Raw genomic sequence first — 27,394 nt, 5'->3', positions numbered from 1 at the left:
TTTTCCTTTGGGCTGATAGCTTTGAAGAAATGTTCTGACGGTGGTGAGAGTGGAGAAAGACTGTCTCCGTGGCGAGATCGGCTAGCGCGATCGGCTGTTAACTGAAAGGTTGGAGGTTCGAGCCCTCCCGGGAGTGGTGTGTTGCTTTTTTTTTCTTTGGACTGATAGCTTTGAAGATATGTTCTGATGGTGGTGAGAGAGGAGCAGGACTGTCTCCGTGGCGCAATTGGCTAGCGCGATCAGCTGTTAACCGAAAGGTTGGAGGTTCAAGCCCACGGGGTGGTGGTGCGGTACTCTTTTTCTTTGGGCTGATAGCTTTGAAGATATGTTGTGATGGTGGTGAGAGTGGAGCACGACTGCCTCCGTGGCGCAATTGGCTAGTGCCATGGGCTGTTAACTGAAAGGTTTGAGGTTCGAGCCCACCCAGGAGTGGTGTGTTGCTTTTTTTCTTTGGGCTGATAGCTTTGAAGATATGTTCGATGGTGGTGAGAGTGGACCAGGACTGTCTCCATGGCACAATTGGCTAGCGCGATTGGCTGTTAAGCGAAAGGTTGGAGGTTCGAGCCCACCCGGTGGTGGTGCGGCGCCTTTTTTTGGGCTGATAGCTTTGAAGATATGTTCTGATGGTGGAGAGAGTGGAACAGGACTGGCTCCGTGGCGCAATTGGCTAGCGCGATCGGCTGTTAACCGAAAGGTTGGAGTTTCGAGCCCTCCCGGGAGTGGCGTGTGGCTTTTTTCTTTGCGCTGATAGCTATGAAGATATGTTCTGATGGTGGTGAGAGTGGAGCACGGCTGTCTCCGGTGCGCAATTGGCTGGCGCGATCGGCTGTTTACCGAAAGGTTGAAGTTCGAGCCCACCAGGTGGTGGGTGGCGCTTTTTTTTCTTTCGGCTGATAGCTTTGAAGATATGTTCTGATGGTGGTGAGAGTGGAGCAGGACTGTCTCCGTGGCGCAATTGGCTAGCGCGATCGGTTGTTAACGGAAAAGTTGGAGGTTCGAGCCCTCTCGGGAGTGGTGTGTTGCTTTTTTCTTTGCGCTTATAGCTTTTGTTCTGATGGTGGTGAGAGTGGAGCACGACTGTATGCGCAGTGCAATTGGCTAGCGCGATCGGCTGTTAACCGAAAGGTACGAGGTTCAAGCGCTCCCGGGCGTGGTGTGTTGCTTTTTTCTTTGCGCTGATAGCTTTGAAGATATGTTCTGTTGGTGGTGAGAAAGGAACACGACTATCTCCGTGGCGCCATTGGCTAGCGCGATCGGCTGTTAACCAAATGGTTGCAGGTTCGAGCCCACACGGAGGTGGTGCGGCGCTTTTTTCCTTTGGGCTGATAGCTCTGAAGAATTGTTCTGACGGTGGTGAGAGTGGAGCAAGACTGTCTCCGTGGCGCAATTGGCTAGCGCGGTCGGCTGGTAGTTGAAAAGTTGGAGGTTCGAGCCCTCCCGGGAGTGGTGTGTTGCTTTTTTTTTCTTTGGGCTGATAGCTTTGAAGATATGTTCTGATGGTGGTGAGAGCGGAGCAGGACTGCCTCCGTGGCGCTATTGGCTAGCGCGATCGGCTGGTAACCGAAAAGTTGGAGGTTCGAGCCCACGCGGTGGTGGTGCGGCGCTTTTTTTTGTTGGGCTGATAGCTTTGAAGATATGTTGTGATGGTAATGAGAGTTGAGCACGACTGTCTCCGTGGCGCAATTGGCTAGCGCGATGGGCTGTTGACGGAAAAGTTGGAGGTTCGAGCCCTCTCGGGAGTGGTGTGTTGCTTTTTTCTTTGCGCTTATTGCTTTTGTTCTGATGGTGGTGAGAGTGGAGCAGGACTGTCTCCGTGGCGCAATTGGCTAGCGCGATCGGCTGTTAACCGAAAGGTTCGAGGTTCAAGCCCTCCCGGGAGTGGTGTGTTGCTTTTTTCTTTGCGCTGATAGGTTTGAAGATATGTTCTGTTGGTGGTGAGAGTGGAGCACAACTCTCTCTGTTGCGCAATTGGCTAGCGCGATCGGGTGTTATCCAAAAGGTTGGAGGTTCGAGCCCACCCGGTGGTGGTGCGGCGCTTTTTTTCTTTTCGGCTGATAGGTCTGAAGAATTGTTCTGACGGTGGTGAGAGTGGAGCAGGACTGTCTCCGTGGCGCCATTGGCTAGCGCAATCGGCTGTTAATCGAAAAGTTGGAGGTTCGACCTCTCCCGGGAGTGGTGTGTTGCTTTTTTCTTTGCGCTGATAGCTTTGAAGATATGTTCTGATGGTGGTGGTGTGGAGCATGACTGTCTCCGTGGCGAAATTGGCTAGCGCGATCGGCTGTTAACCGAAAGGTTGGACGTTCGAGCCCTCCCGGGAGTGGTGTGTTGCTTTTTTCTTTGCGCTGATAGCTTTGAAGTTATGTTCTGATGGTGGTGAGAGTGGAGCACGACTGTCTCCATAGCGTAATTGGCTAGCGCGATAGGCTATTAACCGAAAGGTTGGAGGCTAGAGCCCACCCGTCAGTGGTGCGGCGCTTTTTTTCCTTTGGGCTGATAGCTCTGAAGAAATGTTCTGACGGTGGTGAAAGTGGAGAAATACTGCCTCCGTGGCGCAATTGGCTAGCGCGATCGGCTGTTAACTGAAAGGTTGGAGGTTCGAGCCCTCCCGGGAGTGGTGTGTTGCTTTTTTTTCTTTGGGCTGATAGCTTTGAAGATATGTTCTGATGGTGGTGAGAGTGGAGCAGGACTGTCTCCGTGGCGCCATTGGCTAGCGCGATCGGCTGTTAACCGAAAGGTTGGAGGTTCGAGCCCTCCCAGGAGTGGTGTGTTGTTTTTTTTTCTTTGGGCTGATAGCTTTGAAGATATGTTCTTATGGTGGTGATTGTGGGGCAGGACTATTGGCTAGCGCGATCGGCTGTTAAGCGAAAGGTTGGAGGTTCGAGCCCCCGCGGTGGTGGTGCGGAGCTTTTTTTTTCTTTGGGCTGATAGCTTTGAAGATATGTTCTGATGGTGGTGAGAGTGGAGCAGGACTGTCTCCGTGGCGGAAGTGGCTAGCGCGATCGGCTGCTAACCGAAAGGTTGGAGGTTCGAGCCCACCCGGGAGTGGCGTGTTGCTTTTTTCTTTGCGCTGATAGCTTTGAAGATATGTTCTGATGGTGGTGGGAGTGGAGCACGACTGTCTCCGTGGCGCAATTGGCTAGCGTCATCGGCTGTTAACCGACAGGTTGGAGGTTCGAGCCCTCCCGGGAGTGGTGTGTTGCTTTTTTTTCTTTGCGCTGATAGCTTTGAAGATATGTTCTGATGGTGGTCAGAGTGGAGCACGACTGTCTCCGTGGCGTAATTGGCTAGCGCGATGGGCTATTAACCGAAAGGTTGGAGGTTCGAGCAAGCCCGGTGGTGGTGCGGCGCTTTTTTTGGGGGCTGATAGCTCTGAAGAAATGTTCTGACGGTGGTGAGAGTGGAGCATGAATGTCTCCGTGGTGCAATTGCCCAGCGCGATCGGCTGTTAACCGAAAGGTTGGAGTTTCGAGCCCTCCCGGGAGTGGTGTGTTGCTTTTTTCTTTGCGCTGATAGCTTTGAAGTTATGTTTTGATGGTGGTGAGAGTGGAGCACGACTGTCTCCGTGGCGTAATTGGCTAGCGCGATGGGCTATTAACCGAAAGGTTGGAGGCTCGAGCCCACCCGGTGGTGGTGCGGCGCTTTTTTTTCTTTGGGCTGATAGCTCTGAAGAAATGTTCTGATGGTGGTGAGAGTGCAGCAGGAATGTCTCCGTGGCGCAATAGGCTAGCGCGATCGGTTGTTAACGGAGAAGTTGGAGGTTCGAGCCCTCTCGGGAGTGGTGTGTTGCTTTTTTCTTTGCGCTTATAGCTTTTGTTCTGATGGTGGTGGGAGTGGAGCACGACTGTCTCCGTGGCGCAATTGGCTAGCGTCATCGGCTGTTAACCGACAGGTTGGAGGTTCGAGCCCTCCCGGGAGTGGTGTGTTGCTTTTTTTTCTTTGCGCTGATAGCTTTGAAGTTATGTTTTGATGGTGGTGAGAGTGGAGCACGACTATCTCCGTGGCGCCATTGGCTAGCGCGATCGGCTGTAAACCAAAAGGCTGGAGGTTCGAGCCCACCTGGAGGTGGTGCGGCACTTTTTTTCCTTTGGGCTGATAGCTTTGAAGAAATGTTCTGACGGTGGTGAGAGTGGAGAAAGACTGTCTCCGTGGCGAGATCGGCTAGCGCGATCGGCTGTTAACTGAAAGGTTGGAGGTTCGAGCCCTCCCGGGAGTGGTGTGTTGCTTTTTTTTTCTTTGGACTGATAGCTTTGAAGATATGTTCTGATGGTGGTGAGAGAGGAGCAGGACTGTCTCCGTGGCGCAATTGGCTAGCGCGATCAGCTGTTAACCGAAAGGTTGGAGGTTCAAGCCCACGGGGTGGTGGTGCGGTACTCTTTTTCTTTGGGCTGATAGCTTTGAAGATATGTTGTGATGGTGGTGAGAGTGGAGCACGACTGCCTCCGTGGCGCAATTGGCTAGTGCCATGGGCTGTTAACTGAAAGGTTTGAGGTTCGAGCCCACCCAGGAGTGGTGTGTTGCTTTTTTTCTTTGGGCTGATAGCTTTGAAGATATGTTCGATGGTGGTGAGAGTGGACCAGGACTGTCTCCATGGCACAATTGGCTAGCGCGATTGGCTGTTAAGCGAAAGGTTGGAGGTTCGAGCCCACCCGGTGGTGGTGCGGCGCCTTTTTTTGGGCTGATAGCTTTGAAGATATGTTCTGATGGTGGAGAGAGTGGAACAGGACTGGCTCCGTGGCGCAATTGGCTAGCGCGATCGGCTGTTAACCGAAAGGTTGGAGTTTCGAGCCCTCCCGGGAGTGGCGTGTGGCTTTTTTCTTTGCGCTGATAGCTATGAAGATATGTTCTGATGGTGGTGAGAGTGGAGCACGGCTGTCTCCGGTGCGCAATTGGCTGGCGCGATCGGCTGTTTACCGAAAGGTTGAAGTTCGAGCCCACCAGGTGGTGGGTGGCGCTTTTTTTTCTTTGGGCTGATAGCTTTGAAGATATGTTCTGATGGTGGTGAGAGTGGAGCAGGACTGTCTCCGTGGCGCAATTGGCTAGCGCGATCGGCTGTTAACCGAAAGGTTGGAGGTTCGAGCCCACCCGGTGGTGGTGCGGTGCTTTTTTTTTCTTTGGGCTGATAGCTTTGAAGACATGTTCTGATGGTGGTGAGACCGGAGCGGGACTGTCTCCGTGGCGGAATTGGCTAGCGCGATCGGCTGTTAACCGAAAGGTTGGAGGTTCGAGCTCTCCCGGGAGTGGTGTGTGGCTTTTTCTTGGCGCTGATAGGTTTGAACATATGTTCCGATGGTGGCGAGAGTGGAGCGGGACTGTCTCCGTGGCGCAATTAGCTGGCGCGATCGGCTGTTATCCGAAAGGTTGAAGGTTCGAGCCCTCTCGGGAGTGGTGTGTTGCTTTTTTCTTTGCGCTGATAGCTTTTGTTCTGATGGTGGTTAGAGTAGAGCACGACTGTCTCCGCGGCGCAATTGGCTAGCGCGATCGGCTGTTAACCGAAAGGTTCGAGGTTCAAGCCCTCCCGGGAGTGGTGTGTTGCTTTTTTCTTTGCGCTGATAGCTTTGAAGATATGTTCTGTTGGTGGTGAGAAAGGAACACGACTATCTCCGTGGCGCCATTGGCTAGCGCGATCGGCTGTTAACCGAAAGGTTGGAGTTTCGAGCCCACCCGGTGGTAGTGCGGTGCTTTTTTCCTTTGGGCTGATAGCTCTGAAGAATTGTTCTGAAGGTGGTGAGAGTGGAGCAGGACTGTCTCCGTGGCGCAATTGGCTAGCGCAATCGGCTGTTAACCGAAAGGTTGGAGGTTCGACCTCTCCCGGGAGTGGTGTGTCGCTTTTTTCTTTGCGCTGATAGCTTCGAAGATATGTTCTGATGGTGGTGAGAGTGGAGCACGACTGTCTCCGTGGCGCAATTTGCTAGCGCTATCGGCTGTTAACCGAAAGGTTGGAGGTTCGAGCCCACGTGGTGGTGGTGGGGTGCTTTCTTTTGGGGGCTGATAGCTTTGAAGATATGTTGTGATGGTGGTGAGAGTGGAGCAGGACTGTCTCCGTGGCGGTGGTGGCTAGCGCGATCGGCTGTTACCCGAAAGGTTGGAGGTTCGAGCCCACCCGGAAGTGGTGTGTTGCTTTTTTCTTTGCGCTTATAGCTTTTGTTCTGATGGTGGTGAGAGTGGAGCACGACTCTCTCCGTTGCGCAATTGGCTAGCGCGATCGGGTGTTATCCAAAAGGTTGGAGGTTCAACCCCACGCGGTGGTGGTGCGGCGCTTTTTTTCTTTTGGGCTGATAGTTCTGAAGAATTGTTCTGACGGTGGTGAGAGTGGAGCAGGACTGTCTCCGTGGCGCCATTGGCTAGCGCAATCGGCTGTTAATCGAAAAGTTGGAGGTTCGACCTCTCCCGGGAGTGGTGTGTTGCTTTTTTCTTTGCGCTGATAGCTTTGAAGATATGTCCTGATGGTGGTGGTGTGGAGCATGACTGTCTCCGTGGCGCAATTGGCTGGCGCGATTGGCTGTTAACCGAAAGGTTGGAGGTTCGAGCCCTCCCGGGAGTGGTGTGTTGCTTTTTTTGCGCTGATAGCTTTGAAGATATGTTCTGATGGTGGTGAGAGTGGAGCACGACCGTCTCCGTGGCGTAATTGGCTAGCGCGCTAGGCTATTAACCGAAAGGTTGGAGGCTAGAGCCCACCCGGTAGTGGTGCGGCGCTTTTTTTCCTTTGGGCTGATAGCTCTGAAGAAATGTTCTGACGGTGGTGAAAGTGGAGAAAGACTGTCTCCGTGGCGCAATTGGCTAGCGCGATCGGCTGTTAACTGAAAGGTTGGAGGTTCGAGCCCTCCCAGGAGTGGTGCGGCGTTTTTCTTTGCGCTGATAGCTTTGAACATATGTTCTGGTGGTGGTGAGACGAGCGGGACTATCTCCGTGGCGCAATTGGCTAGCGCGATGGGCTATTAACCGAAAGGTTGGAGGTTCGAGCCCTCCCGGTGGTTGTATGGCGCTTTTTTTTCTTTGGGCTGATAGCTCTGAAGAAATGTTCTGATGGTGGTGAGAGTGCAGCAGGAATGTCTCCGTGGCGCAATAGGCTAGCGCGATCGGTTGTTAACGGAGAAGTTGGAGGTTCGAGCCCTCTCGGGAGTGGTGTGTTGCTTTTTTCTTTGCGCTTATAGCTTTTGTTCTGATGGTGGTGAGAGTGGAGCACGACTGTATCCGCGGAGCAATTGGCTAGCGCGATCGGCTGTTAACCGAAAGGTTCGAGGTTCAAGCGCTCCCAGGAGTGGTGTGTTTCTTTTTTCTTTGTGCTGATAGCTTTGAAGATATGTTCTGTTGGTGGTGGGAAAGGAACACGACTATCTCCGTGGCGCCATTGGCTAGCGCGATCGGCTGTTAACCAAAAGGCTGGAGGTTCGAGCCCACCTGGAGGTGGTGTGGCACTTTTTTTCCTTTGGGCTGATAGCTCTGAAGAAATGTTCTGACGGTGGTGAGAGTGGAGAAAGACTGTCTCCGTGGCGAGATCGGCTAGCGCGATCAGCTGTTAACTGAAAGGTTGGAGGTTCGAGCCCTCCCGGGAGTGGTGTGTTGCTTTTTTTTTCTTTGGACTGATAGCTTTGAAGATATGTTCTGATGGTGGTGAGAGAGGAGCAGGACTGTCTCCGTGGCGCAATTGGCCAGCGCGATCAGCTGTTAACCGAAAGGTTGGAGGTTCAAGCCCACGGGGTGGTGGTGCGGTACTCTTTTTCTTTGGGCTGATAGCTTTGAAGATATGTTGTGATGGTGGTGAGAGTGGAGCACGACTGCCTCCGTGGCGCAATTGGCTAGTGCCATGGGCTGTTAACTGAAAGGTTGGAGGTTCGAGCCCACCCAGGAGTGGTGTGTTGCTTTTTTTCTTTTGGCTGATAGCTTTGAAGATATGTTCGATGGTGGTGAGAGTGGACCAGGACTGTCTCCATGGCACAATTGGCTAGCGCGATCGGCTGTTAAGCGAAAGGTTGGAGGTTCGAGCCCACCCGGTGGTGGTGCGGCGCCTTTTTTTGGGCTGATAGCTTTGAAGATATGTTCTGATGGTGGAGAGAGTGGAACAGGACTGGCTCCGTGGCGCAATTGGCTAGCGCGATCGGCTGTTAACCGAAAGGTTGGAGTTTCGAGCCCTCCCTGGAGTGGTGTGTCGCTTTTTTCTTTGCGCTGATAGCTATGAAGATATGTTCTGATGGTGGTGAGAGTGGAGCACGGCTGTCTCCGGTGCGCAATTGGCTGGCGCGATCGGCTGTTTACCGAAAGGTTGAGGTTCGAGCCCACCAGGTGGTGGGTGGCGCTTTTTTTTCTTTGGGCTGATAGCTTTGAAGATATGTTCTGATGGTGGTGAGAGTGGAGCAGGACTGTCTCCGTGGCGCAATTGGCTAGCGCGATCGGCTGTTAACCGAAAGGTTGGAGGTTCGAGCCCACCCGGTGGTGGTGCGGTGCTTTTTTTTCTTTGGGCTGATAGCTTTGAAGACATGTTCTGATGGTGGTGAGACCGGAGCGGGACTGTCTCCGTGGCGGAATTGGCTAGCGCGATCGGCTGTTAACCGAAAGGTTGGAGGTTCGAGCTCTCCCGGGAGTGGTGTGTTGCTTTTTCTTGGCGCTGATAGGTTTGAACATATGTTCCGATGGTGGCGAGAGTGGAGCGGGACTGTCTCCGTGGCGCAATTAGCTGGCGCGATCGGCTGTTATCCGAAACGTTGAAGGTTCGAGCCCTCTCGGGAGTGGTGTGTTGCTTTTTTCTTTGCGCTGATAGCTTTTGTTCTGATGGTGGTTAGAGTAGAGCACGACTGTCTCCGCGGCGCAATTGGCTAGCGCGATCGGCTGTTAACCGAAAGGTTCGAGGTTCAAGCCCTCCCGGGAGTGGTGTGTTGCTTTTTTCTTTGCGCTGATAGCTTTGAAGATATGTTCTGTTGGTGGTGAGAAAGGAACACGACTATCTCCGTGGCGCCATTGGCTAGCGCGATCGGCTGTTAACCGAAAGGTTGGAGTTTCGAGCCTACCCGGTGGTAGTGCGGCGCTTTTTTCCTTTGGGCTGATAGCTCTGAAGAATTGTTCTGAAGGTGGTGAGAGTGGAGCAGGACTGTCTCCGTGGCGCAATTGGCTAGCGCAATCGGCTGTTAACCGAAAGGTTGGAGGTTCGACCTCTCCCGGGAGTGGTGTGTCGCTTTTTTCTTTGCGCTGATAGCTTCGAAGATATGTTCTGATGGTGGTGAGAGTGGAGCACGACTGTCTCCGTGGCGCAATTTGCTAGCGCTATCGGCTGTTAACCGAAAGGTTGGAGGTTCGAGTCCACGCGGTGGTGGTGCGGTGCTTTCTTTTGGGGGCTGATAGCTTTGAAGATATGTTGTGATGGTGGTGCGAGTGGAGCAGGACTGTCTCCGTGGCGGTGGTGGCTAGCGCGATCGGCTGTTACCCGAAAGGTTGGAGGTTCGAGCCCACCCGGAAGTGGTGTGTTGCTTTTTTCTTTGCGCTTATAGCTTTTGTTCTGATGGTGGTGAGAGTGGAGCACGACTCTCTCCGTTGCGCAATTGGCTAGCGCGATCGGGTGTTATCCAAAAGGTTGGAGGTTCAACCCCACGCGGTGGTGGTGCGGCTCTTTTTTTCGTTTGGGCTGATAGCTCTGAAGAATTGTTCTGACGGTGGTGAGAGTGGAGCAGGACTGTCTCCGTGGCGCCATTGGCTAGCGCAATCGGCTGTTAATCGAAAAGTTGGAGGTTCGACCTCTCCCGGGAGTGGTGTGTTGCTTTTTTCTTTGCGCTGATAGCTTTGAAGATATGTCCTGATGGTGGTGGTGTGGAGCATGACTGTCTCCGTGGCGCAATTGGCTGGAGCGATTGGCTGTTAACCGAAAGGTTGGAGGTTCGAGCCCTCCCGGGAGTGGTGTGTTGCTTTTTTGCGCTGATAGCTTTGAAGATATGTTCTGATGGTGGTGAGAGTGGAGCACGACCGTCTCCGTGGCGTAATTGGCTAGCGCGCTAGGCTATTAACCGAAAGGTTGGAGGCTAGAGCCCACCCGGTACTGGTGCGGCGCTTTTTTTCCTTTGGGCTGATAGCTCTGAAGAAATGTTCTGACGGTGGTGAAAGTGGAGAAAGACTGTCTCCGTGGCGCAATTGGCTAGCGCGATCGGCTGTTAACTGAAAGGTTGGAGGTTCGAGCCCTCCCGGGAGTGGTGTGTTGCTTTTTTTTCTTTGGGCTGATAGCTTTGAAGATATGTTGTTATGGTGGTGATAGTGGAGCAGGACTATTGGCTAGAACGATCGGCTGTTAAGCGAAAGGTTGGAGGTTCGAGCCCACGCGGTGGTGGTGTGTTGCTTTTTTTGCGCTGATAGCTTTGAAGATATGTTCTGATGGTGGTGGGAGTGGAGCACGACTGTCTCCGTGGCGCAATTGGCTAGCGTCATCGGCTGTTAACCGACAGGTTGGAGGTTCGAGCCCTCCCGGGAGTGGTGTGTTGCTTTTTTTTCTTTGCGCTGATAGCTTTGAAGATATGTTCTGATGGTGGTCAGAGTGGAGCACGAATGTCTCCGTGGCGTAATTGGCTAGCGCGATGGGCTAATAACCGAAAGGTTGGAGTGCTCGAGCCCACCCGGTGGTGGTGCGGCGCTTTTTTTTCTTTGGGCTGATAGTTCTGAAGAAATGTTCTGACGGTGGTGAGAGTGGAGAAAGACTGTCTCCGTGGCGCAATTGGCTATCGCTATCGGCTGTTAACTGAAAAGTTGGAGGTTCGAGGCCTCCCGGGAGTGGTGTGTGGGTTTTGTTTCTTTGGGCTGATAGCTTTGAAGATATGTTGTGATGGTGGTGAGAGTGGAGCACGACTGTCTCCGTGGCGCAATTGGCTAGCACGATGGGCTGTTAACTGAAAGGTTGGAGGTTCGAGCCCTCCCAGGAGTGGTGCGGCGCTTTTCTTTCTTTGGGCTGATAGCTTTGAAGATATGTTCTGATGGTGCTGAGAGTGGAGCAGGACTGTCTCCGTGGCGGATGTGGCTAGCGCGATCGGCTGTTAACCGAAAGGTTGGAGGTTCGAGCCCACCCTGAAGTGGTGTGTTGCATTTTTCTTTGCGCTGATAGCTTTGAACATATGTTCTGGATGTGGTGAGAGTGGAGCGGGACTGTCTCCGTGGCGCAATTGGCTAGCGCGATGGGCTATTAACCGAAAGGTTGGAGGTTCGAGCCCTCCCGGTGGTGGTGCGGCGCTTTTTTTTCTTTGGGCTGATAGCTCTGAAGAAATGTTCTGATGGTGGTGAGAGCGCAGCAGGAATGTCTCCGTGGCGCAATAGGCTAGCGCGATCGGTTGTTAACGGAGAAGTTGGAGGTTCGAGCCCTCTCGGGAGTGGTGTGTTGCTTTTTTCTTTGCGCTTATAGCTTTTGTTCTGATGGTGGTGAGAGTGGAGCACGACTGTATCCGCGGCGCAATTGGCTAGCGCGATCGGCTGTTAACCGAAAGGTTCGGGGTTCAAGCGCTCCCAGGAGTGGTGTGTTTCTTTTTTCTTTGCGCTGATAGCTATGAAGATATGTTCTGTTTGTGGTGAGAAAGGAACACGACTATCTCCGTGGCGCCATTGGCTAGCGCGATCGGCTGTTAACCAAAAGGCTGGAGGTTCGAGGCCACCTGGAGGTGGTGCGGCGCTTTTTTCCTTTGGGCTGATAGCTCTGAAGAAATGTTCTGATGGTGGTGAGAGTGGAGCAGGACTGTCTCAGTGGCGCAATTGGCTAACGCAATCGGCTGTTAACCGAAAGGTTTGAGGTTCGACCTCTCCCGGGAATGGTGTGTTGCTTTTTTTCTTTGCGCTGATAGCTTTGAAGATATGTTCTGATGGTGGTGAGAGTGGAGCACGACTGTCTCCGTGGCGTAATTGGCTAGCGCGATGGGCTATTACCCGAAAGGTTGGAGGCTCGCTCCCACCCGGTGGTGGTGCGGCGCTTTTTTTCCTTTGGGCTTATAGCTCTGAAGAAATGTTCTGACGGTGGTGAGAGTGGATAAAGACTGTCTCCGTGGCGAGATCAGCTAGCGCGATCGGCTGTTAACTGAAAGGTTGGAGGTTCGAGCCCTCCCGGGAGTGTTGTGTTGCTTTTTTTTTTCTTTGGACTGATAGCTTTGAAGATATGTTCTGATGGTGGTGAGAGAGGAGCAGGACTGTCTCCGTGGCGCAATTGGCTAGCGCGATCAGCTGTTAACCGAAAGGTTGGAGGTTCAAGCCCACGGGGTGGTGGTGCGGTACTCTCTTTCTTTGGGCTGATAGCTTTGAAGATATGTTGTTATGGTGGTGAGAGTGGAGCACGACTGTCTCCGTGGCGCATTTGGCTAGTGCCATGGGCTGTTAACTGAAAGGTTGGAGGTTCGAGCCCACCCAGGAGTGGTGTGTTGCTTTTTTTCTTTGGGCTGATAGCTTTGAAGATATGTTCTGATGGTGGTGAGAGTGGACCAGGACTGTCTCCATGGCACAATTGGCTAGCGCGATCGGCTGTTAAGCGAAAGGTTGGAGGTTCGAGCCCACCCGGTGGTGGTGCGGCACTTTTTTTTGGGCTGATAGCTTTGAAGATATGTTCTGATGGTGGAGAGAGTGGAACAGGACTGGCTCCGTGGCGCAATTGGCTAGCGCGATCGGCTGTTAACCGAAAAGTTGGAGTTTCGAGCCCTCCCGGGAGTGGTGTGTCGCTTTTTTCTTTGCGCTGATAGCTTTGAATATGTTCTGATGGTAGTGAGAGTGGAGCACGACTGTCTCCGGTGCGCAATTGGCTGGCGCGATCGGCTGTTAACCGAAAGGTTGAGGTTCGAGCCCACCAGGTGGTGGGTGGCGCTTTTTTTTCTATGGGCTGATAGCTTTGAAGATATGTTCTGATGGTGGTGAGAGTGAAGAGAGACTGTCTCCGTGGCGCAATTGGCTAGCGCGATCGGCTGTTAACCGAAAGGTTGGAGGTTCGAGCCCACCCGGTGGTGGTGCGGTGCTATTTTTTCTTTGGGCTGATAGCTTTGAAGACATGTTCTGATGGTGGTGAGACCGGAGCAGGACTGTCTCCGTGGCGGAATTGGCTAGCGCGATCGGCTGTTAACCGAAAGTTTGGAGGTTCGAGCTCTCCCGGGAGTGGTGTGTTGCTTTTTCTTTGCGCTGATAGGTTTGAACATATGTTCTGATGGTGGCGAGAGTGGAGCGGGACTGTCTCCGTGGCGCAATTGGCTGGCGCGATCGGCTGTTATCCGAAAGGTTGAAGGTTCGAGCCCTCTCGGGAGTGGTGTGTTGCTTTTTTCTTTGCGCTGATAGCTTTTATTCTGATGGTGGTTAGAGTAGAGCACGACTGTCTCCGCGGCGCAATTGGCTAGCGCGATCGGTTGTTAACGGAAAAGTTGGAGGTTCGAGCCCTCTCGGGAGTGGTGTGTTGCTTTTTTCTTTGCGCTTATAGCTTTTGTTCTGATGGTGGTGAGAGTGGAGCACGACTGTATCCGCGGCGCAATTGGCTAGCGCGATCGGCTGTTAACCGAAAGGTTCGAGGTTCAAGCGCTCCCGGGAGTGGTGTGTTGCTTTTTTCTTTGCGCTGATAGCTTTGAAGATATGTTCTGTTGGTGGTGAGAAAGGAACACGACTATCTCCGTGGCGCTATTGGCTAGCGCGATCGGCTGTTAACCGAAAGGTTGGAGTTTCGAGCCCACCCGGTGGTAGTGCGGCGCTTTTTTCCTTTGGGCTGATAGCTCTGAAGAATTGTTCTGAAGGTGGTGAGAGTGGAGCAGGACTGTCTCCGTGGCGCAATTGGCTAGCCCAATCGGCTGTTAACCGAAAGGTTGGAGGTTCGACCTCTCCCGGGAGTGGTGTGTCGCTTTTTTCTTTGCGCTGATAGCTTTGAAGATATGTTCTGATGGTGGTGAGAGTGGAGCACGACTGTCTCCGTGGCGCAATTGGCTGGCGCGATCGGCTGTTAACCGAAAGGTTGAGGTTCGAGCCCACCAGGTGGTGGTGTGGCGCTTTTTTTTCTTTGGGCTGATAGCTTTGAAGACATGTTCTGATGGTGGTGAGAGTGGAGCAGGACTGTCTCCGTGGCGCAATTGGCTAGCGCGATCGGCTGTTAACCGAAACGTTGAATGTTCGAGCCCACCCGGTGGTGGTGCGGCGCTTCTTTTTCTTTGGGCTGATAGCTTTGAAGATATGTTCTGATGGTGGAGAAAGTGGAGCAGGACTGTCTCCGTGGCGCAATCGGCTAGCGCGATCGGCTTTTAACCGAAAGGTTGGAGGTTTGAGCCCACCCGGTGGTGGTGCGGTGCTTTTTTTTCTTTGGGCTGATAGCTTTGAAGCCATGTTCTAATGGTGGTGAGAGTGGAGCAGGACTGTCTCCGTGGCGCAATTGGCTAGCCCAATCGGCTGTTAACCGAAAGGTTGGAGGTTCGACCTCTCCCGGGAGTGGTGTGTCGCTTTTTCCTTTGCGCTGATAGCTATGAAGATATGTTCTGATGGTGGTGAGAGTGGAGCACGGCTGTCTCCGGTGCGCAATTGGCTGGCGCGATCGGCTGTTTACCGAAAGGTTGAGGTTCGAGCCCACCAGGTGGTGGGTGGCGCTTTTTTTTCTTTGGGCTGATAGCTTTGAAGATATGTTCTGATGGTGGTGAGAGTGGAGCAGGACTGTCTCCGTGGCGCAATTGGCTAGCGCGATCGGCTGTTAACCGAAAGGTTGGAGGTTCGAGCCCACCCGGTGGTGGTGCGGTGCTTTTTTTTCTTTGGGCTGATAGCTTTGAAGACATGTTCTGATGGTGGTGAGACCGGAGCGGGACTGTCTCCGTGGCGGAATTGGCTAGCGCGATCGGCTGTTAACCGAAAGGTTGGAGGTTCGAGCTCTCCCGGGAGTGGTGTGTTGCTTTTTCTTGGCGCTGATAGGTTTGAACATATGTTCCGATGGTGGCGAGAGTGGAGCGGGACTGTCTCCGTGGCGCAATTAGCTGGCGCGATCGGCTGTTATCCGAAACGTTGAAGGTTCGAGCCCTCTCGGGAGTGGTGTGTTGCTTTTTTCTTTGCGCTGATAGCTTTTGTTCTGATGGTGGTTAGAGTAGAGCACGACTGTCTCCGCGGCGCAATTGGCTAGCGCGATCGGCTGTTAACCGAAAGGTTCGAGGTTCAAGCCCTCCCGGGAGTGGTGTGTTGCTTTTTTCTTTGCGCTGATAGCTTTGAAGATATGTTCTGTTGGTGGTGAGAGAGGAACACGACTATCTCCGTGGCGCCATTGGCTAGCGCGATCAGCTGTTAACCGAAAGGTTGGAGTTTCGAGCCTACCCGGTGGTAGTGCGGCGCTTTTTTCCTTTGGGCTGATAGCTCTGAAGAATTGTTCTGAAGGTGGTGAGAGTGGAGCAGGACTGTCTCCGTGGCGCAATTGGCTAGCGCAATCGGCTGTTAACCGAAAGGTTGGAGGTTCGACCTCTCCCGGGATTGGTGTGTCGCTTTTTTCTTTGGGCTGATAGCTTCGAAGATATGTTCTGATGGTGGTGAGAGTGGAGCACGACTGTCTCCGTGGCGCAATTTGCTAGCGCTATCGGCTGTTAACCGAAAGGTTGGAGGTTCGAGCCCACGCGGTGGTGGTGCGGTGCTTTCTTTTGGGGGCTGATAGCTTTGAAGATATGTTGTGATGGTGGTGAGAGTGGAGCAGGACTGTCTCCGTGGCGGTGGTGGCTAGCGCGATCGGCTGTTACCCGAAAGGTTGGAGGTTCGAGCCCACCCGGAAGTGGTGTGTTGCTTTTTTCTTTGCGCTTATAGCTTTTGTTCTGATGGTGGTGAGAGTGGAGCACGACTCTCTCCGTTGCGCAATTGGCTAGCGCGATCGGGTGTTATCCAAAAGGTTGGAGGTTCAACCCCACGCGGTGGTGGTGCGGCGCTTTTTTTCGTTTGGGCTGACAGCTCTGAAGAATTGTTCTGACGGTGGTGAGAGTGGAGCAGGACTGTCTCCGTGGCGCCATTGGCTAGCGCAATCGGCTGTTAATCGAAAAGTTGGAGGTTCGACCTCTCCCGGGAGTGGTGTGTTGCTTTTTTCTTTGCGCTGATAGCTTTGAAGATATGTCCTGATGGTGGTGGTGTGGAGCATGACTGTCTCCGTGGCGCAATTGGCTGGCGCGATTGGCTGTTAACCGAAAGGTTGGAGGTTCGAGCCCTCCCGGGAGTGGTGTGTTGCTTTTTTGCGCTGATAGCTTTGAAGATATGTTCTGATGGTGGTGAGGGTGGAGCACGACCGTCTCCGTGGCGTAATTGGCTAGCGCGCTAGGCTATTAACCGAAAGGTTGGAGGCTAGAGCCCACCCGGTACTGGTGCGGCGCTTTTTTTCCTTTGGGCTGATAGCTCTGAAGAAATGTTCTGACGGTGGTGAAAGTGGAGAAAGACTGTCTCCGTGGCGCAATTGGCTAGCGCGATCGGCTGTTAACTGAAAGGTTGGAGGTTCGAGCCCTCCCGGGAGTGGTGTGTTGCTTTTTTTTCTTTGGGCTGATAGCTTTGAAGATATGTTCTTATGGTGGTGATTGTGGAGCAGGACTATTGGCTAGAACGATCGGCTGTTAAGCGAAAGGTTGGAGGTTCGAGCCCACGCGGTGGTGGTGCGGCGCTTTTTTTTCTTTGGGCTGATAGCTTTGAAGATAAGTTCTGATGGTGGTGAGAGTGGAGCAGGACTGTCTCCGTGGCGGAAGTGGCTAGCGCGATCGGCTGCTAACCGAAAGGTTGGAGGTTCGAGCCCACCCGGGAGTGGCGTGTTGCTTTTTTCTTTGCGCTGATAGCTTTGAAGATATGTCCTGATGGTGGTGGTGTGGAGCATGACTGTCTCCGTGGCGCAATTGGCTGGCGCGATTGGCTGTTAACCGAAAGGTTGGAGGTTCGAGCCCTCCCGGGAGTGGTGTGTTGCTTTTTTTGCGCTGATAGCTTTGAAGATATGTTCTGATGGTGGTGGGAGTGGAGCACGACTGTCTCCGTGGCACAATTGGCTAGCGTCATCGGCTGTTAACCGACAGGTTGGAGGTTCGAGCCCTCCCGGGAGTGGTGTGTTGCTTTTTTTTCTTTGCGCTGATAGCTTTGAAGATATGTTCTGATGGTGGTCAGAGTGGAGCACGAATGTCTCCGTGGCGTAATTGGCTAGCGCAATGGGCTATTAACCGAAAGGTTGGAGGTTCGAGCCCGCCCGGTGGTGGTGCGGCGCTTTTTTTGGGGCTGATAGCTCTGAAGAAATGTTCTGACAGTGGTGAGAGTGGAGCATGACTGTCTCCGTGGTGCAATTGGCTAGCGCGATGGGCTCTTAGCTGAAAGGTTGGAGGTTCGAGCCCACCCGATGGTGGTGCAGCGATTTTTTTTCTTTGGGCTGATAGGTCTGAAGAAATGTTCTGACGGTGGTGAGAGTGGAGCATGACTGTCTCCGTGGCGCAATTGCCCAGCGCGATCGGCTGTTAACCGAAAGGTTGGAGGTTCGAGCCCTCCCGGGAGTGGTGTGTTGCTTTTTTCTTTGCGCTGATAGCTTAGAAGTTATGTTCTGATCGTGGTGAGAGTGGAGCACGACTGTCTCCGTGGCGTAATTTGCTAGCGCGATGGGCTAATAACCGAAAGGTTGGAGGCTCGAGCCCACCCGGTGGTGGTGCGGCGCTTTTTTTTCTTTGGGCTGATAGTTCTGAAGAAATGTTCTGACGGTGGTGAGAGTGGAGAAAGACTGTCTCCGTGGCGCAATTGGCTAGCGCTATCGGCTGTTAACTGAAAAGTTGGAGGTTCGAGCCCTCCCGGGAGTGGTGTGTGGGTTTTTTTTCTTCGGGCTGATAGCTTTGAAGATATGTTCTGATGGTGGTGAGAGTGGAGCAGGACTGTCTCCATGGCGCAATTGGCTAGTGCTATTGGCTGTTAACCGAAAGGTTCGAGCCCACGCGTTGGTGGTGCGGTGCTTTTTTTCTTTGGGCTGATAGCTTTGAAGATATGTTGTGATGGTGGTGCGAGTGGAGCACGACTGTCTCCGTGGCGCAATTGGCTAGCACGATGGGCTGTTAACTGAAAGGTTGGAGGTTCGAGCCCTCCCAGGAGTGGTGCGGCGCTTTTCTTTCTTTGGGCTGATAGCTTTGAAGATATGTTCTGATGGTGCTGAGAGTGGAGCAGGACTGTCTCCATGGCAGATGTGGCTAGCGCGATCGGCTGTTAACCGAAAGGTTGGAGGTTCGAGCCCACCCTGAAGTGGTGTGTCGCTTTTTTCTTCGCGCTGATAGCTTTGAACATATGTTCTGGATGTGGTGAGAGTGGAGCGGGACTGTCTCCGTGGCGCAATTGGCTAGCGCGATGGGCTATTAACCGAAAGGTTGGAGGTTCGAGCCCTCCCGGTGGTGGTGCGGCGCTTTTTTTTCTTTGGGCTGATAGCTCTGAAGAAATGTTCTGATGGTGGTGAGAGCGCAGCAGGAATGTCTCCGTGGCGCAATAGGCTAGCGCGATCGGTTGTTAACGGAGAAGTTGGAGGTTCGAGCCCTCTCGGGAGTGGCGTGTTGCTTTTTTCTTTGCGCTTATAGCTTTTGTTCTGATGGTGGTGAGAGTGGAGCACGACTGTATCCGCGGCGCAATTGGCTAGCGCGATCGGCTGTTAACCGAAAGGTTCGAGGTTCAAGCGCTCCCAGGAGTGGTGTGTTTCTTTTTTCTTTGCGCTGATAGCTTTGAAGATATGTTCTGATGGTGGTGAGAGTGAAGCAGGACTGTCTCCGTGGCGCAATTGGCTAGCGCGATCGACTGTTACCCGAAAGGTTGGAGGTTCGAGCCCACCCGGTGGTGGTGCGGTGCTATTTTTTCTTTGGGCTGATAGCTTTGAAGACATGTTCTGATGGTGGTGAGACCGGAGCAGGACTGTCTCCGTGGCGGAATTGGCTAGCGCGATCGGCTGTTAACCGAAAGTTTGGAGGTTCGAGCTCTCCCGGGAGTGGTGTGTTGCTTTTTCTTTGCGCTGATAGGTTTGAACATATGTTCTGATGGTGGCGAGAGTGGAGCGGGACTGTCTCCGTGGCGCAATTGGTTGGCGCGATCGGCTGTTATCCGAAAGGTTGAAGGTTCGAGCCCTCTCGGGAGTGGTGTGTTGCTTTTTTCTTTGCGCTGATAGCTTTTGTTCTGATGGTGGTTAGAGTAGAGCACGACTGTCTCCACGGCGCAATTGGCTAGCGCGGTCGGCTGTTACCCGAAAGGTACGAGGTTCAAGCCCTCCCGGGAGTGGTGTGTTGCTTTTTTCTTTGCGCTGATACCTTTAAAGATATGTTCTGTTGGTGGTAAGAGTGGAGCACGACTCTCTCCGTGGCGCAATTGGCTAGAGCGATCGGCTGTTACCCAAAAGGTTGGAGATTCGAGCCCACCCGGTGGTGGTGCGGTGCTATTTTTTCTTTGGGCTGATAGCTTTGAAGACATGTTCTGACGGTGGCGAGAGTGGAGCATGACTGTCTCCGTGGCGCAATTGGCTAGCGCGATGGGCTGTTATCCGAAAGGTTGAAGGTTTGAGCCCACCCGATGGTGGTGCGGCGATTTTTTTTCTTTGGGCTGATAGCTCTGAAGAAATGTTCTGACGGCGGTGAGAGTAGAGCAGGACTGTCTCCGTGGCGCAATTGGCTAGCGCGATCGGTTGTTAACGGAAAAGTTGGAGGTTCGAGCCCTCTCGGGAGTGGTGTGTTGCTTTTTTCTTTGCGCTTATAGCTTTTGTTCTGATGGTGGTGAGAGTGGAGCACGACTGTATCCGCGGCGCAATTGGCTAGCGCGATTGGCTGTTAACCGAAACGTTCGAGGTTCAAGCGCTCCCGGGAGTGGTGTGTTGCTTTTTTCTTTGCGCTGATAGCTTTGAAGATATGTTCTGTTGGTGGTGAGAAAGGAACACGACTATCTCCGTGGCGCTATTGGCTAGCGCGATCGGCTGTTAACCGAAATGTTGGAGTTTCGAGCCCACCCGGTGGTAGTGCGGCGCTTTTTTCCTTTGGGCTGATAGCTCTGAAGAATTGTTCTGAAGGTGGTGAGAGTGGAGCAGGACTGTCTCCGTGGCGCAATTGGCTAGCCCAATCGGCTGTTAACCGAAAGGTTGGAGGTTCGACCTCTCCCGGGAGTGGTGTGTCGCTTTTTTCTTTGCGCTGATAGCTTTGAAGATATGTTCTGATGGTGGTGAGAGTGGAGCACGACTGTCTCCGTGGCGCAATTGGCTGGCGCGATCGGCTGTTAACCGAAAGGTTGAGGTTCGAGCCCACCAGGTGGTGGTGTGGCGCTTTTTTTTCTTTGGGCTGATAGCTTTGAAGACATGTTCTGATGGTGGTGAGAGTGGAGCAGGACTGTCTCCGTGGCGCAATTGGCTAGCGCGATCGGCTGTTAACCGAAACGTTGAATGTTCGAGCCCACCCGGTGGTGGTGCGGCGCTTCTTTTTCTTTGGGCTGATAGCTTTGAAGATATGTTCTGATGGTGGAGAAAGTGGAGCAGGACTGTCTCCGTGGCGCAATCGGCTAGCGCGATCGGCTTTTAACCGAAAGGTTGGAGGTTTGAGCCCACCCAGTGGTGGTGCGGTGCTTTTTTTTCTTTGGGCTGATAGCTTTGAAGCCATGTTCTAATGGTGGTGAGAGCGGAGCGGGACTGTCTCCGTGGCGGAATTGGCTAGCGCGATCGGCTGTTAACCGAAAGGTTGGAGGTTCGAGCTCTCCCGGGAGTGGTGTGTTGCTTTTTCTTTGCGCTGATAGGTTTGAACATATGTTTTGATGGTGGTGAGAGTGGAGCGGGACTGTCTCCGTGGCGCAATTGGCTGGCACGATCGGCTGTTATCCGAAATGTTGGAGGTTCGAGCCCTCTCGGGAGTGGTGTGTTGCTTTTTTCTTTGCGCTTATAGCTTTTGTTCTGATGGTGGTGAGAGTGGAGCACGACTGTATCCGCGGCGCAATTGGCTAGCGCGATCGGCTGTTAACCGAAAGATTCGAGGTTCAAGCGCTCCCGGGAGTGGTGTGTTGCTTTTGTCTTTGCGCTGATAGCTTTGAAGATATGTTCTGTTGGTGGTGAGAAAGGAACACGACTGTCTCAGTGGCGCCATTGGCTAGCGCGATCGGCTGTTAACCGAAAGGTTGGAGGTTCGAGCCCACCCAGTGGTAGTGCGGCGCTTTTTTCCTTTGGGCTGTTAGCTCTGAAGAATTGATCTGACGTTGATGAGAGTGGAGCAGGACTGTCTCCGTGGCGCAATTGGCTAGCGCAATCGGCTGTTAACCGAAAGGTTGGAGGTTCGACCTCTCCCGGGAGTGGTGTGCAGCTTTTTTCTTTGCGCTGATAGCTTTGAAGATATGTTCTGATGGTGGTGGGAGTGGAGCACGACTGTCTCCGTGGCGCAATTGGCTGGCGCGATCGGCTGTTAACCGAAAGGTTGGAGGTTCGAGCCCTCCCGGGAGTGGTGTGTTGCTTTTTTTTCTTTGCGCTGATAGCTTTTGTTCTGATGGTGGTGAGAGTGGAGCACGACTGTCTCCGTGGCGTAATTGGCTAGCGCGATGGGCTATTAACCGAAAGGTTGGAGGTTCGAGCCCACCCGGTGGTGGTGCGGCGCTTTTTTTTTGGCTGATAGCTCTGAAGAAATGTTCTGACGGTGGTGAGAGTGGAGAATGACTATCTCCGTGGCGCAATTGGCTAGCGCGATGGGCTGTTAACCGAAAGGTTGGAGGTTCGAGCCCACCCGATGGTGGTGCAGCGCTTTTTTTCCTTTGGGTTGATAGCTCTGAAGAAATGTTCTGACGGTGGTGAGAGTGGAGCATGACTGTCTCCTTGGCGCAATTGGCTTGCGCGATCGGCTGTTAACCGAAAGGTTGGAGGTTGCAGCCCTCCCGGGAGTGGTGTGTTGCTTTTTTCTTTGTGCTGATAGCTTTGAAGATATGTTCTGATGGTGGTGAGAGTTGAGCACGGCTGTCTCCGTGGCGTAATTGGCTAGCGCGATGGGCTATTAACCGAAAGTTTGGACGCTCGAGCCCACCCGGTGGTGGTGCGGCGCTTTTTTCCTTTGGGCTGACAGCTTTGAAGATATGTTGTGATGGTGGTGAGAGCGGAGCACGACTGTCTCCGTGGCACAATTGGCTAGCGCGATGGGCTGTTAACTGAAAGGTTGGAGGTTTGAGCCCTCCCAGGAGTGGTGTGTTGCTTTTTTTTGGGCTGATAGCTTTGAAGATATGATCTGATGGTGGTGAGAGTGGAACAGGACTGTCTCCATGGCGCAATTGGCTAGCGCGATCGGCTGTTAACCGAAAGGTTGGAGGTTCGAGCCCACCCGGTGGTGGTGCGGCGCTTTTTTTTCTTTGGGCTCATAGCCCTGAAGAAATGTTCTGACGGTGGTGAGAGTGGAGCACTACTGCCTCCGTGGCTCAATTGGCTAGCGCGATTGGCTGTTAACCGAAACGTTGGAGGTTCGAGCCCACCCGATGGTGGTGCGGCGCTTTTTTGTCTTTGGGCTGATAGCTTTGAAGAAATGTTCTGACAGTGGTGAGAGTGGAGCCGGACTGTCTCCGATGCGTAAGTGGCTAGCGCGATCGGCTCTTAACCGAAATGTTGGAGGTTCGAGCCCACCCGGGAGTGGGGTGTTGCTTTTTTCTTTGCGCTGATAGCTTTGAACATATGTTCTGGTGGTGGTGAGAGTGGAGCGGGACTGTCTCCGTAGCGCGATTGACTAGCGCGATCGGCTGTTAACCGAAAGGTTGGAGGTTCGAGCCCACCCGGTGGTGGTGCGGCGCTTTTTTTTCTTTCGTCTGATAGCTTTGAAGATATGTTCTGATGGTGGTGAGAGTGGAGCAGGACTGTCTCCGTGGTGCAATTGGCTAGCGCGATCGGCTGTTAACAGAAAAGTTGGAGGTTCGAGCACTCTCGGGAGTGGTGTGTTGCTTTTTTCTTTGCGCCTATAGCTTTTGTTCTGATGGTGGTGAGAGTGGAGCAGGACTGTCTCCGCGGCGCAATTGGCTAGCGCGATCGGCTGTTAACCGAAAGGGTCGAGGTTCAAGCCCTCCCGGGAGTGGTGTGTTGCTTTTTTCTTTGCGCTGATAGCTTTGGAGATATGTTCTGTTGGTGGTGAGAAAGGAGCACGACTCTCTCCGTGGCGCAATTTGCTAGCGTGATCGGCTGTTAACCAAAAGGTTGGAGGTTCGAGCCCACCCGGTGGTGGTGCGGCGCTTTTTTTCCTTTGGGCTGAAAGCTCTGAAGAAATGTTGTGACGGTAGTGAGAGTGGAGCAGGACTGTCTCCATGGCGCAATTGGCTAGCGCGATGGGCTGTTAACCGAAAGGTTGGAGGTTCGAGCCCACCCGGTGGTGGTGCGGCGCTTTTTTTCCTTTGGGCTGATAGCTCTGAAGAAATGTTGTGACGGTAGTGAGAGTGGAGCAGGACTGTCTCCATGGCGCAATTGGCTAGCGCGATGGGCTGTTAACCGAAAGGTTGGAGGTTCGAGCCCACCCGATGGTGGTGCGGCGCTTTTTTCCTTTGGGCTGATAGCTCTGGAGAAATGTTCTGACGGTGGTGAGAGTGGAGCATGACTGTCTCCTTGGCGCAATTGGCTAGCGCGATCGGCTGTTAACCGAAAGGTTGGAGGTTTGAGCCCACCCGGTGGTGGTGCGGCGCTTTTTTTCTTTGGGCTGATAGCTCTGAAGAAATGTTCTGACGGTGGTGAGAGTGGAGCATGACTGTCTCTGTGGCGCAATTGGCTTGCGGGATCGGCTGTTAACCGAAAGGTTTGATGTTCGAGCCCACCCGATGGTGGGGCGGCGCTTTTTTTTCTTTGGGCTTATAGCTCTGGAGAAATGTTCTGACGGTGGTGAGAGTGGAGCATGACTGTCTCCGTGGCGCAATTGGCTAGCGCGAACGGCTGTTAGCCGAAAGGTTGAAGGTTCGAGCCCTCTCGGTAGTGGTGTGTTGTTTTTTTTTTGCGCTGATAGCTTTGAAGATATGTTCTGATGGTGGTGAGAGTGGAGCACGACTGTCTCCGTGGCGTAATTGGCTAGCGCGATGGGCTATTAACCGAAATGTTGGACGCTCGAGCCCACCCGGTGGTGGTGCGGCGCTTTTTTTCCTTTGGGCTGATAGCTCTGAAGAAATGTTCTGACAATGGTGAGAGTGGAGCATGACTGTCTCCGTGGCGCAATTGGCTACCGTGATCGGCTGTTAACTGAAAGGTTGGAGGTTCGAGCCCTCCTGGGAGTGGTGTGTTGCTTTTTTTCTTTGGGCTGATAACTCTGAAGAAATGTTCTGACGGTAGTGAGAGTGGAGCAGGACTGTCTCCGTGGCGCAATTGGTTAGCGCGATGGGCTGTTAACCGAAAGGTTGGAGGTTCGAGCCCACCCGATGGTGGGGCGGCACTTTTTTTTCTTTGGGCTGATAGCTCTGGAGAAATGTTCTGACGGTGGTGAGAGTGGAGCATGACTGTCTCCGTGGCGCAATTGGCTAGCGCGATCGGCTGTTAGCCGAAAGGTTGGAGGTTCGAGCCCTAGCGGGAGTGGTGTGTTGCTTTTTTCTTTGCGCTGATAGCTTTGAAGATATGTTCTGATGGTGGTGAGAGTGGAGCACGACTGTCTCCGTGGCGTAATTGGCTAGCGCGATGGGCTATTAACCGAAATGTTGGACGCTCGAGCCCACCCGGTGGTGGTGCGGCGCTTTTTTTCCTTTGGGCTGATAGCTCTGAAGAAATGTTCTGACAGGGGTGAGAGTAGAGCATGACTGTCTCCGTGGCACAATTGGCTAGCGCGATCGGCTGTTAACCGGAAGGTTGGAGGTTCGAGCCCACCCGGTGGTGGTGCGGCGCTTTTTTTTCTTTGGGCTGATAGCCCTGAAGAAATTGTCTGAAGGTGGTGAGAGTGGAGCACGACTGTCTCCGTGGCGCAATTGGCTAGCGCGATCGGCTGTTAACCGAAAGGTTGGAGGTTCGAGCCCTCCCGGGAGTGGTGTGTTGCTTTTTTCTTTGCGCTGATAGCTTCGAAGATATGTTCTGATGGTGGTGGGAGTGGAGCACGACTGTCTCCGTGGCGCAAATGGCTAGCGCGATCGGCTGTTAACCAAAAGGTTGGAGGTTCGAGCACTCCCGGGAGTGGTGTGTTGCTTTTTTTTTCTTTGCGCTTATAGCTTTGAAGATATGTTCTGATGGTGGTGAGAGTGGAGCACGACTGTCTCCGTGGCGCAATTGGCTAGCGCGATCGGCTGTTAACCAAAAGGTTGGAGGTTCGAGCCCACCCGGTGGTGGTGCGGCGCTTTTTTTTCTTTGGGCTGATAGCTCTGAAGAAATGTTCTGACGGTGGTGAGAGTGGATCATGACTGTCTCCGTGGCGCAATTGGCTAGCGCGATGGGCTGTTAACCGAAAGGTTGGAGGTTCGAGCCCACCCGATGGTGGTGCAGCGCTTTTTTTCTTTTGGCTGATAGCTCTGAAGAAATGTTCTGACGGTGGTGAGAGTGGAGCATGACTGTCTCCGTGGCGCAATTGGCTAGCGCGATCGGCTGGTAACCGAAAGGTTGGAGGTTGGAGCCCTCCCGGGAGTGGTGTGTTGCTTTTTTCTTTGTGCTGATAGCTTTGAAGATATGTTCTGATGGTGGTGAGAGTTGAGCACGACTGTCTCCTTGGCGCAATTGGCTAGCGCGATCGGCTGTTAACCGAAAGGTTGGAGGTTGGAGCCCACCCGGTGGTGGTGCGGCACTTTTTTCCTTTGGGCTGATAGCTTTGAAATATGTTCTGATGGTGGTGAGAGTTGAGCACGACTGTGTCCGTGGCGTAATTGGCTAGCGCGATGGGCTATTAACCGAAAGGTTGGACGCTCGAGCCCAACCGGTGGTGGTGCGGCGCTTTTTTCCTTTGGGCTGATAGCTCTGAAGAAATGTTCTGACGGTGGTGGGAGTGGAGCACGACTGTCTCCGTGGCGCAATTGGCTAGCGCGATCGGCTGTTAACTGAAAGGTTGGAGGTTCGGGCCCTCCAGGGAGTGGTGTGTTGCTTTTTTTTTCTTTGGGCTGATAGCTTTGAAGGTATGTTCTGATGGTGGTGAGAGTGGAGCAGGACTGTCTCCGTGGCGCAATTGGCTAGCGCGATGGGCTGTTAACTGAAAGTTTGGAGGTTCGAGCTCTCCCGGGAGTGGTGTGTTGCTTTTTTCTTTGCGCTGATAGCTTTGAAGATATGTTCTGATGGTGGTGGGAGTGGAGCACGACTTTCTCCGTGGCGCAATTGGCTAGCGCGATCGGCTGTTAACCAAAAGGTTGGAGGTTCGAGCACTCCCGGGAGTGGTTTGTTGCTTTTTTTTCTTTGCGCTTATAGCTTTGAAGATATGTTCTGATGGTGGTGAGAGTGTAGTACGACTGTCTCCGTGGCGCAATTGGCTAGCGCGATCGGCTGTTAACCAAAAGGTTGGAGGTTCGAGCCCACCCGGTGGTGGTGCGGCGCTTTTTTTTCTTTGGGCTGATAGCTCTGAAGAAATGTTCTGACGGTGGTGAGAGTGGAGCATGACTGTCTCCGTGGCGCAACTGGCTAGCGCGATGGGCTGTTAACCGAACGGTTGGAGGTTCGAGCCCACCCGATGGTGGTGCAGCGCTTTTTTTCTTTTGGCTGATAGCTCTGAAGAAATGTTCTGATGGTGGTGAGAATGGAGCATGACTGTCTTCGTGGCGCAATTGGCTAGCGCGATCGGCTGTTAACCGAAAGGTTGGAGGTTGGAGCCCTCCCGGGAGTGGTGTGTTGCTTTTTTCTTTGTGCTGATAGCTTTGAAGATATGTTCTGATGGTGGTGAGAGTGGAGCAGGACTGTCTCCGTGGCGCAATTGGCTCGCGCGATCGGCTGTTAACAGAAAAGTTAGAGGTTCGAGCCCTCTCGGGAGTGGTGTGTTGCTTTTTTCTTTGCGCTTATAGCTTTTGTTCTGATGGTGGTGAGAGTGGAGCATGACTGTCTCCGTGGCGCAATCGGCTAGCGCGATCGGCTGTTAACCGAAAGGTTCGAGGTTCAAGTCCTCCCGGGAGTGGTGTGTTGCTTTTTTCTTTGCGCTGATAGCTTTGGAGATATTGCCACGTTCCATTTCCCAAGTTTTTGTTATCGTCCCAAACCACCACACGATTCTCAGCGCAAACCGCGCCTGCAGTTTTTCGAGAGGGTTCTGGACTGTAGTAGATCATTTCGATAAGATCACGCCCACTGTGCGAATGGTACAGATTGTTCTGGAACGTACGCCGCCGCCAGCGGTAGCGCTAGAACATTCGACGGCGGGAGTATAAATGCCAACGCGCTTCGCCGCTTGTCAGTTGTTGATCGAAGGCCGACGCTCCGTTCGCCGCTATCAGTCCGAGACTGCTATCTGTGCGAGACTGCTACTGTTTTGGACTTTCCGTTTACCGGGCACAGGTTCGCCCAAGTAAACAGTTAAATTCCAACACAAAGTCTCCTGTCTTCGGCCACATCACGACCCCGTGACATCTGGTGGAGGTGCTGCTT

The sequence above is a fragment of the Rhipicephalus microplus genome, unplaced genomic scaffold (genome assembly GCF_043290135.1).
Source record: "Rhipicephalus microplus isolate Deutch F79 unplaced genomic scaffold, USDA_Rmic scaffold_116, whole genome shotgun sequence".
NCBI classification, from domain to species: domain Eukaryota; kingdom Metazoa; phylum Arthropoda; class Arachnida; order Ixodida; family Ixodidae; genus Rhipicephalus; species Rhipicephalus microplus.
This window is presented reverse-complemented; position numbering follows the sequence as displayed.